The sequence below is a fragment of the Schistocerca americana genome, chromosome 1 (genome assembly GCF_021461395.2).
Source record: "Schistocerca americana isolate TAMUIC-IGC-003095 chromosome 1, iqSchAmer2.1, whole genome shotgun sequence".
NCBI classification, from domain to species: domain Eukaryota; kingdom Metazoa; phylum Arthropoda; class Insecta; order Orthoptera; family Acrididae; genus Schistocerca; species Schistocerca americana.
The window spans coordinates 612,098,913-612,107,394 of NC_060119.1; positions in this window are offsets into that span (position 1 = coordinate 612,098,913).

Here is an 8,482-nt window from a genome sequence, read left to right on the forward strand (position 1 = left end):
TCTGGCCGGCGACTTTACCAATACTCCTTTGTATCATCCGTAAATACGTACGTGATGTGACTTGCTCAGATAGTTCACTATACATCTTGTAATCAGATATTATCAGCTTCTTTCTCTTTCTTATAAGCATTGTCAAATGTACTCCATTGAAGATATGTCAGCTAGTATACGTCCCCTCTCCTGCAAAGGTGTGTTCAAATATTCCTTTCCTTGGACATGCATTTCCCACATCAAATATCAAAAATTTATTTTATTGTCCATCTATAACACAATAGTTCCATATCTTTCACTTGCAAATTTCCAGTTTCACGATCGTCTAATTTCTTCCCCCCCCCCTTGAACCATGGACCTTGCCGTTGGTGGGGAGGCTTGCGTGCCCCAGCGATACAGATGGCCGTACCGTAGGTGCAACGACAACGGAGGGGTATCTGTTGAGAGGCCAGACAAACATGTGGTTCCTGAAGAGGGGCAGCAGCCTTTTCAGTAGTTGCAGGGGCAACAGTCTGGATGATTGACTGATCTGGCCTTGTAACATTAACCAAAACGGCCTTGCTGTGCTGGTACTGCGAACGGCTGAAAGCAAGGGGAAACTACAGCCGTAATTTTTCCCGAGGACATGCAGCTTTACTGTATGATTAAATGATGATGGCGTCCTCTTGCGTAAAATATTCCGGAGGTAAAATAGTCCCCCATTCGGATCTCCGGGCGGGGACTACTCAAGAGGACATCGTTATCAGGAGAAAGAGAACTGGCATTCTACGGATCGGAGCGTGGAATGTCAGATCCCTTAATCGGGCAGGTAGGTTAGAAAATTTAAAAAGGGAAGTGGATAGGTTAAAGTTAGATATAGTGGGAATTAGTGAAGTTCGGTGGCAGGAGGAACAAGACTTTTGGTCAGGTGATTGCAGGGTTATAAATACAAAATCAAATAGGGGTAATGCAGGAGTAGGTTTAATAATGAATAAAAAAATAGGAGTGCGGGTTAGCTACTACAAACAGCATAGTGAACGCATTATAGTGGCCAAGATAGACACAAAGCCCATGCCTACTACGGAAGTACAAGTTTATATGCCAACTAGCTCTGCAGATGATGAAGAAATTGATCAAATGTATGACGAGATAAAAGAAATTATTCAGGTAGTGAAGGGATACGAAAATTTAATAGTTATTGGTGACTGGAATTCGTCAGTAGGAAAAGGGAGAGAAGGAAACATAGTAGGTGAATTTGGACTGGGGGAAAGAAATGAAAGAGGAAGCCGCCTTGTAGAATTTTGCACAGAGCATAACTTAATCATAGCTAACACTTGGTTCAAGAATCATGAAAGAAGGTTGTATACCTATAAGAATCCTGGAGATAATAAAAGGTATCAGATAGATTACATAATGGTAAGACAGAGATTTAGGAACCAGGTTTTAAATTGTAAGACATTTCCAGCGGCAGATGTGGATTCTGACCACAATCTATTGGTTATGACCGGTAGATTGAAACTGAAGAAACTGCAAAAAGGTGGGAATATAAGGAGATGGGACCTGGATAAACTGAAAGAACCAGAGGTTGTACAGAGATTCAGGGAGAGCATAAGGGAACAATTGACAGGAATGGGGGAAAGAAATACAGTGGAAGAAGAATGGGTAGCTCTGAGGGATGAAGTAGTGAAGGCAGCAGAGGATCAAGTAGGTAAAAAGACGAGGGCTAATAGAAATCCTTGGGTAACAGAAGAAATATTGAATTTAATTGATGAAAGGAGAAAATATAAAAATTCGGTAAATGAAGCAGGCAAAAAGGAATACAAACGTCTCAAAAATGAGATCGACAGGAAGTGCAAAATGGCTAAGCAGGGATGGCTAGAGGACAAATGTAAGGATGTAGAGGCTTGTCTCACTAGAGGTAAGATAGATACCGCCTACAGGAAAATTAAAGAGACCTTTGGAGAGAAGAAAACCACTTTTATGAATATCAAGAGCTCAGATGGCAACCCAGTTCTAAGCAAAGAAAGGAAGGCAAAAAGGTGGAAGGAGTATATACAGGGTTTATACAAGGGCGATGTACTTGAGGACAATATTATGGAAATGGAAGAGGATGTAGATGAAGATGAAATGGGAGATAAGATACTGCGTGAAGAGTTTGACAGAGCACTGAAAGACCTGAGTCAAAACAAGGAACCGGGAGTAGACAACATTCCATTAGAACTACTGATGGCCTTGGGAGAGTCAGTCATGACAAAACTCTACCATCTGGTGAGCAAGATGTATGAGACAGGCGAAATACCCACAGACTTCAAGAAGAATATAATAATTCCAATCCCAAAGAAAGCAGGTGTTGACAGATGTGAAAATTACCGAACTGTCAGTTTAATAAGTCACAGCTGCAAAATACACTCCTGGAAATGGAAAAAGAACACATTGACACCGGTGTGTCTGACCCACCATACTTGCTCCGGACACTGCGAGAGGGCTGTACAAGCAATGATCACACGCACGGCACAGCGGACACACCAGGAACCGCGGTGTTGTGCATGCTCTGTTGCCTGTGTCTATAAGCCTGTGGTTCTGTCAGTGTGATCATGTGATGTATCTGACCCCAGGAATGTGTCAATAAAGTTTCCCCTTCCTGGGACAATGAATTCACGGTGTTCTTATTTCAATTTCCAGGAGTGTACTAACGCAAATTCTTTGCAGACGAATGGAGAAACTGGTAGAAGCCGACCTCGGGGAAGATCAGTTTGGATTCCGTAGAAATGTTGGAACACGTGAGGCAATACTAACCTTACGACTTATCTTAGAAGAAAGATTAAGAAAAGGCAAACCTACGTTTCTAGCATTTGTAGACTTAAAGAAAGCTTTTGACAACGTTAACTGGAATACTCTCTTTCAAATTCTGAAGGTGGCAGGGGTAAAATACAGGGAGCGAAAGGCTATTTACAATTTGTACAGAAACCAGATGGCAGTTATAAGAGTCGAGGGACATTAAAGGGAAGCAGTGGTTGGGAAGGGAGTAAGACAGGGTCTCCCAGATGTTATTCAATCTGTATATTGAGCAAGCAGTAAAGGAAACAAAAGAAAAATTCGGAGTAGGTATTAAAATCCATGGAGAAGAAATAAAAACTTTGAGGTTCGCCGATGACATTGTAATTCTGTCAGAGACAGCAAAGGACTTGGAAGAGCAGTTGAACGGAATGGACACTGTCTTGAAAGGAGGATATAAGATGAACATCAACAAAAGCAAAACGAGGATAATGGAATGCAGTCAAATTAAATCGGGTGATTCTGAGGGGATTAGATTAGGAAATGAGACACTTAAAGTAGTAAAGGAGTTTTGCTATTTAGGGAGTAAAATAACTGATGATGGTCGAAGTAGAGAGGATATAAAATGCCGACTGGCAATGGCAAGGAAATCGTTTCTGAAGAAGAGAAATTTGTTAACATCGAGTATAGATTTAAGGGTCAGGAAGTCGTTTCTGAAAGTATTTGTATGGAGTGTAGCCATGTATGGAAGTGAAACATGGACGATAACCAGTTTGGACAAGAAGAGAATAGAAGCTTTCGAAATGTGGTGCTACAGAAGAATGCAGAAGATAAGGTGGGTAGATCACATAACTAATGAGGAGGTATTGAATAGGATTGGTGAGAAGAGAAGTTTGTGGCGCAACTTGACTAGAAGAAGGGATCGGTTGGTAGGACATGTTTCGAGGCATCAAGGGATCACAAATTTAGCATTGGAGGGCAGCGCGGAGGGTAAAAATCGTAGAGGGAGACCAAGAGATCAATACACTAAGCAGATTCAGAAGGATGTAGGTTGCAGTAGGTACTGGGAGATGAAGAAGCTTGCACAGGATAGAGTAGCATGGAGAGCTGCATCAAACTAGTCTCAGGACTGAAGACCACAACAACAACAATTTCTTTTCCACGTGGTACTACCCTTGAGACTATTACTCGGACATTAGACGTCTAATTACTGTCCTGTGTTCACTCATTACTTGGTTGTGAATCACTTTTCTCAGTATAGAATGCACAAAATACGGATACAGTTTTAAAACAACAGGAAATGGCCATTTGAGTGATAATTAAAATGAAAAAAATCGGGCTCACTAAAAAAATCTTTCTACAAACTTGAGGATTCCCATCACATCTTCTGCATACATTTAGCAATTCACTGAACATATTTCAGTAAACTTAATTTTAACCCTATGATCTTACGTAACTCAAATTTGTCAAAAATAGTAAGCGATGAAAAACCATCTAGTATCTGGGAATTATTGTGTATAAGACTTTCTCGCACAGCGTAACGTGCAGCGCTTTACCTTTTGAGACAAGGAGGTGAGCGTAATCCAGATCTACGCCGAGCGGACAATTAACAAGTGATACACCTGCCAGCTGGGAACTGGCATTTGACAGCTTCTTACGCTCTTTTACGTAGACGCTGGTCTGTTCGCCAGTTTCCGCCGCAGAAAATATACACGAAGAGGCGAAGTAGACACAGTGCAGACAGATGGCGACCGCGATTTCTCTTTCTTAGGTAAGTGATCAATGAGGTGAAAAGAAAGGCATTCGGTCGCAAAGTGAAATGAAATAAATTTGCCTAATCGTTGAGTAAAGCGATGTGATGCGACGGCCCTTTCCTTGCTCCATTGCATGCATGCGGTACACACAGTGCTTCACTGTACCGTCCGATCTGTCTGACCAACACTCACGACTACAGTAGCTGTCATTTCATCCTCGCTTGTACAGCTAGAAAATTACTAGATTCACTTACGACGACAACAGGGCAAGTGACATAAACCGATTTCCGATAAACTTGGCGCATAGGAAGAGGTGCCAAAGTAAGCGAATTCGAGTCTCGGCTTATCCGTAGGCATTATACCGTTTCCGGGAAAACGACCGTCAAAGCTTTCGCCTTTAAGTAAGCGATAAGCACGGTCCAAATGGCGGCCTGTCTTCAGCGGTGCTGAGGCGAGTACGACTTTTTTGCACCTTTTCTATTGTCCAGTTTGCGAGGGAACGCGCTTCCTTTACTTCCGCGTAGTAACTTGTCTTCGTATCCGAAATCATCGCCATGCCACAATTAAATTAACTTTTTCTTTGTATCATAAACGGCGAAAGGCGTATGAAGTAGAACGGTTTATACGCCACGAAATGAATCACCCACCTCAAGATGTTCTCGGCATTAATTTTTAGATTCTCAGTACCACTGTGTACATAAAACTGGCGTGTGAAATGTGGGCCGTCTGATTACTGCATACTCCGAATCAGTCAGCACCGGCGTCGACTCCTGTCGACGACGCGATGGACCTTTAGCCTGTCTCTCCTACGCTGCTGCCGGAGGCAGGACCAACGGAAGATGGCCGTCAGCAGACGCATGCCACCTGTCCCGTCCCCATGAATGCTGATCACGAAGCTGTGCAGACCTCCACTTTCCTCCCGTGCGGCCACATTTCGTACGACAGCCGCCCGCCATCCGACACGGAGCAACATGTTGGGAAGACGAGGCAATGGTAGAGACTACGCCTTACTGCTTCTGATGGCTGCCTCCGTGGGACGTCTGTACAGGACGACGCTCCTCCTAACTTGGCACCAGACGACGCGACGCCTCTCCCTGTCTCCGTCTGTAGCCAGAATCCACCTACGAACACCGGCCTTCTCTTGCCTGTGTCTGATGCGGTTGTCTTCCTTTCTGTGTCTGATGCTACCAGTGGTCGCACCTCCGATATGTATCACTGAACCCGCCCAGTAAGACGTATGTCTGCTGGACAGACGACGTCGTTGCTGTGGACGGACGTTCTGGAGGTGTACAGAGTGATGGAAGCGTCTTGGTGGGGTTGCCTTTCTCCCCGTTTCAGTGATGTGCCTTTCATGGAAGCCTAATGGAGAGCTCCCCGGACGTCCCGTAACTCTGCACTGCCTACCCTCATGGCGATGTCAGCTTTTCAGATTCGTTGCATAGCCACACCCAATGTCAATAGAATTCGTGCACGCCATGTACTGGCATTACTCCATGAAATGCTGCACGCTGTGGGCGCTGACGTTGCTTCTTCTAGAGGGCGCATGTTGTAACCTTTTGTGCTCCCCGTGGGTTTATGAAACACGTCTCCCATGCTTCCCCTACTGGTAGTGGACTGACGACCCTCTTATATGACGGTATCTTCGCCAATGTCGTTGTCTATCTCCATGATGCCAGAGTGAGCCGTGCATGGCACTTGTTCCCGCCATCATGTATTTTACATCCTTTTTTTTAACGTACTTCCACCTCACTAAGTTAATTTCAATTACCACCGTGATTAAGTTGCTGCTCTTCCTGACTGTGAGCGGCGTTAGCAGCGCGTATCGATATATCCCCTCTCGTAGTATCCTTGCTCGACTGCTATTACTTCCCGGTCGTTGCCTGTCATAAGGGAGTTCGGGTCACGAGTTCGGGTCTGCCAGTCAGTTGGAATGCGTCTGGAGCGCTGTCAGTCGGAGAGATGCAATGCGGCACTAGTGCAGTCGGGTAGGACCAGTAGTGAGGTCTGCGTCGACATTGCTCGCCCGACCATTGCCGCCACGCATCACTTGAGCCGGGCCACAGTCTTGGTGGATTGTCGGTCGGTCGTCCTACAGGACTACGCGTTGTGGCTCGCCGATCGTTCATGAGTTGGTTGTGTGCGTGTGCGCATCGACTCCCGATTTGTCTTCGTGCGACCTTAGTTATTGCTGGGTATCGTTCAGGTGCAGTGTTTGTCAGGTTGTGTGTGTAGTTAGTTGGTGTTATTTCCACTGACGACTATTTTAGGTGTTGTCGGCATTCTGAGGGTAGTCGGTCGGTTGCTGCCGACCAGGGAAGTTATCTCCACGCGGTGTTCTCGGCTTGGTCCGCTGGCAGTCCCTGCGCAGCGTTGAATGGTGTGTGGAGCTGTCCGATCGCTACGAGCTTGGTGGTTCACCGACCCAGGATATCAAAGTTGAGTAGTGGTTTCAACTACCGAAGCCCCATCCATTCATGTTGTGTGGTTCCTTTCGGTGGTTTGTTGTTGGGGAGGTTCAAGTGGCTCTGAGCACTATGGGACTTAACTTCTAAGGTCATCAGTCCCCTAGAGCTTAGAACTACTTAAACCTAACTAACCTAAGGACATTACACACATCCATGCCCGAGGCAGGATTCGAACCTGCGACCGTAGCGGTCACGCGGTTCCAGACTGTAGAGCCTTTAACCGCATGGCCACACCGGCCAGCTGTTGGGGAGGTTTTCCTGTGAGCAACACCGAGTGTTTCTATTGCTGAAATTTAGCAGCCATCCGGTGCAATTAATTATACTGACTGACTACAATTCAAGTACACCAGCGGAATTTTCTGCCTTGTGCTAGTGTTTCGGTTACCTGCCATGGACAATAACGTAATTTCAAAAAATGGTTCAAATGGCTCTGAGCACTATGGGACTTAACAGCTGTGGTCATCAGTCCCCTAGAACTTAGAACTACTTAAACCTAACCAACCTAAGGACATCACACACATCCATGCCCGAGGCAGGATTCGAACCTGCGACCGTAGCAGTCGCGCGGTTCCGGACTGCGCGCTTAGAACCACGAGACCACCGCGGCCGGCACGTAATTTCAGACAGCGTCCTTTCCTCACCTGTTGTCGCTGTCCAACATGGTGTGTAGTTTTGACACCTTAATACATATTTCATTGTGGATAATCACTTTCGTAACTTTTGGTGTTTGAGTTCTCATGTACCGATTGGTGGCAAGCTAGTCATTTTGTCGGTCGGTCCGCGGCTGTCCCCTGGTTGGGTTCCGACGGATCAAGGTAGCTGGGCTCACCACCTGTCTCACCTAAGTGAACGAGGGCAGACCGACCTCCCTGGTGGCTTCTGAGTGCCGTTTTCAAAAATGGTGCAAATGGCTCTGAGCAAATTAAACCTAACTAATCTAAGGACATCACACACATCCATGCCCGAGGCAGGATTCGAACCTGCGACCGTAGCGGTCGCTCGGCTCCAGACTGTAGCGCCTAGAACCGTACGGCCACTCCGGCCGGCTAAGTGCCGTTTTCTTTATTGTCCTTCTCACCGGTGTTTAATTGTCTGCTTATAGCCTACAATAGGCAATGATTTAAAAAATTCTTGCTTTTACTGGATTTATGTTTTTTGAATTTTTGGGTTTACACATTCAGGCACTTCAATCCTTATTATAAAAAAAAGAAAAAAAATACACATTGTGGCCTTCTGCCTCTGGAGCATATCGTAATTTATTTTAAAACCATGAAAATTTTACTGTGGGCCTTCAACCGTTCGTCCTGCATCTTGTTTATGTTTGTCTATTCACCCTTCCCTTGAGGCTCTCATCCTCGATTATTTTATTTGCATTTTTAAGTGCATGTTTTTATCACTTGCGGTTTATCTTGTTGCTTTAAGATTTCTTGTCTGAAGGCCTTCAGCCGTGAAGTAATTGCCTTTTTGAAACTCGTAGTTCTAAAAGTTCGGCTATGCGCCGTTTTCGTTTAATGGCGT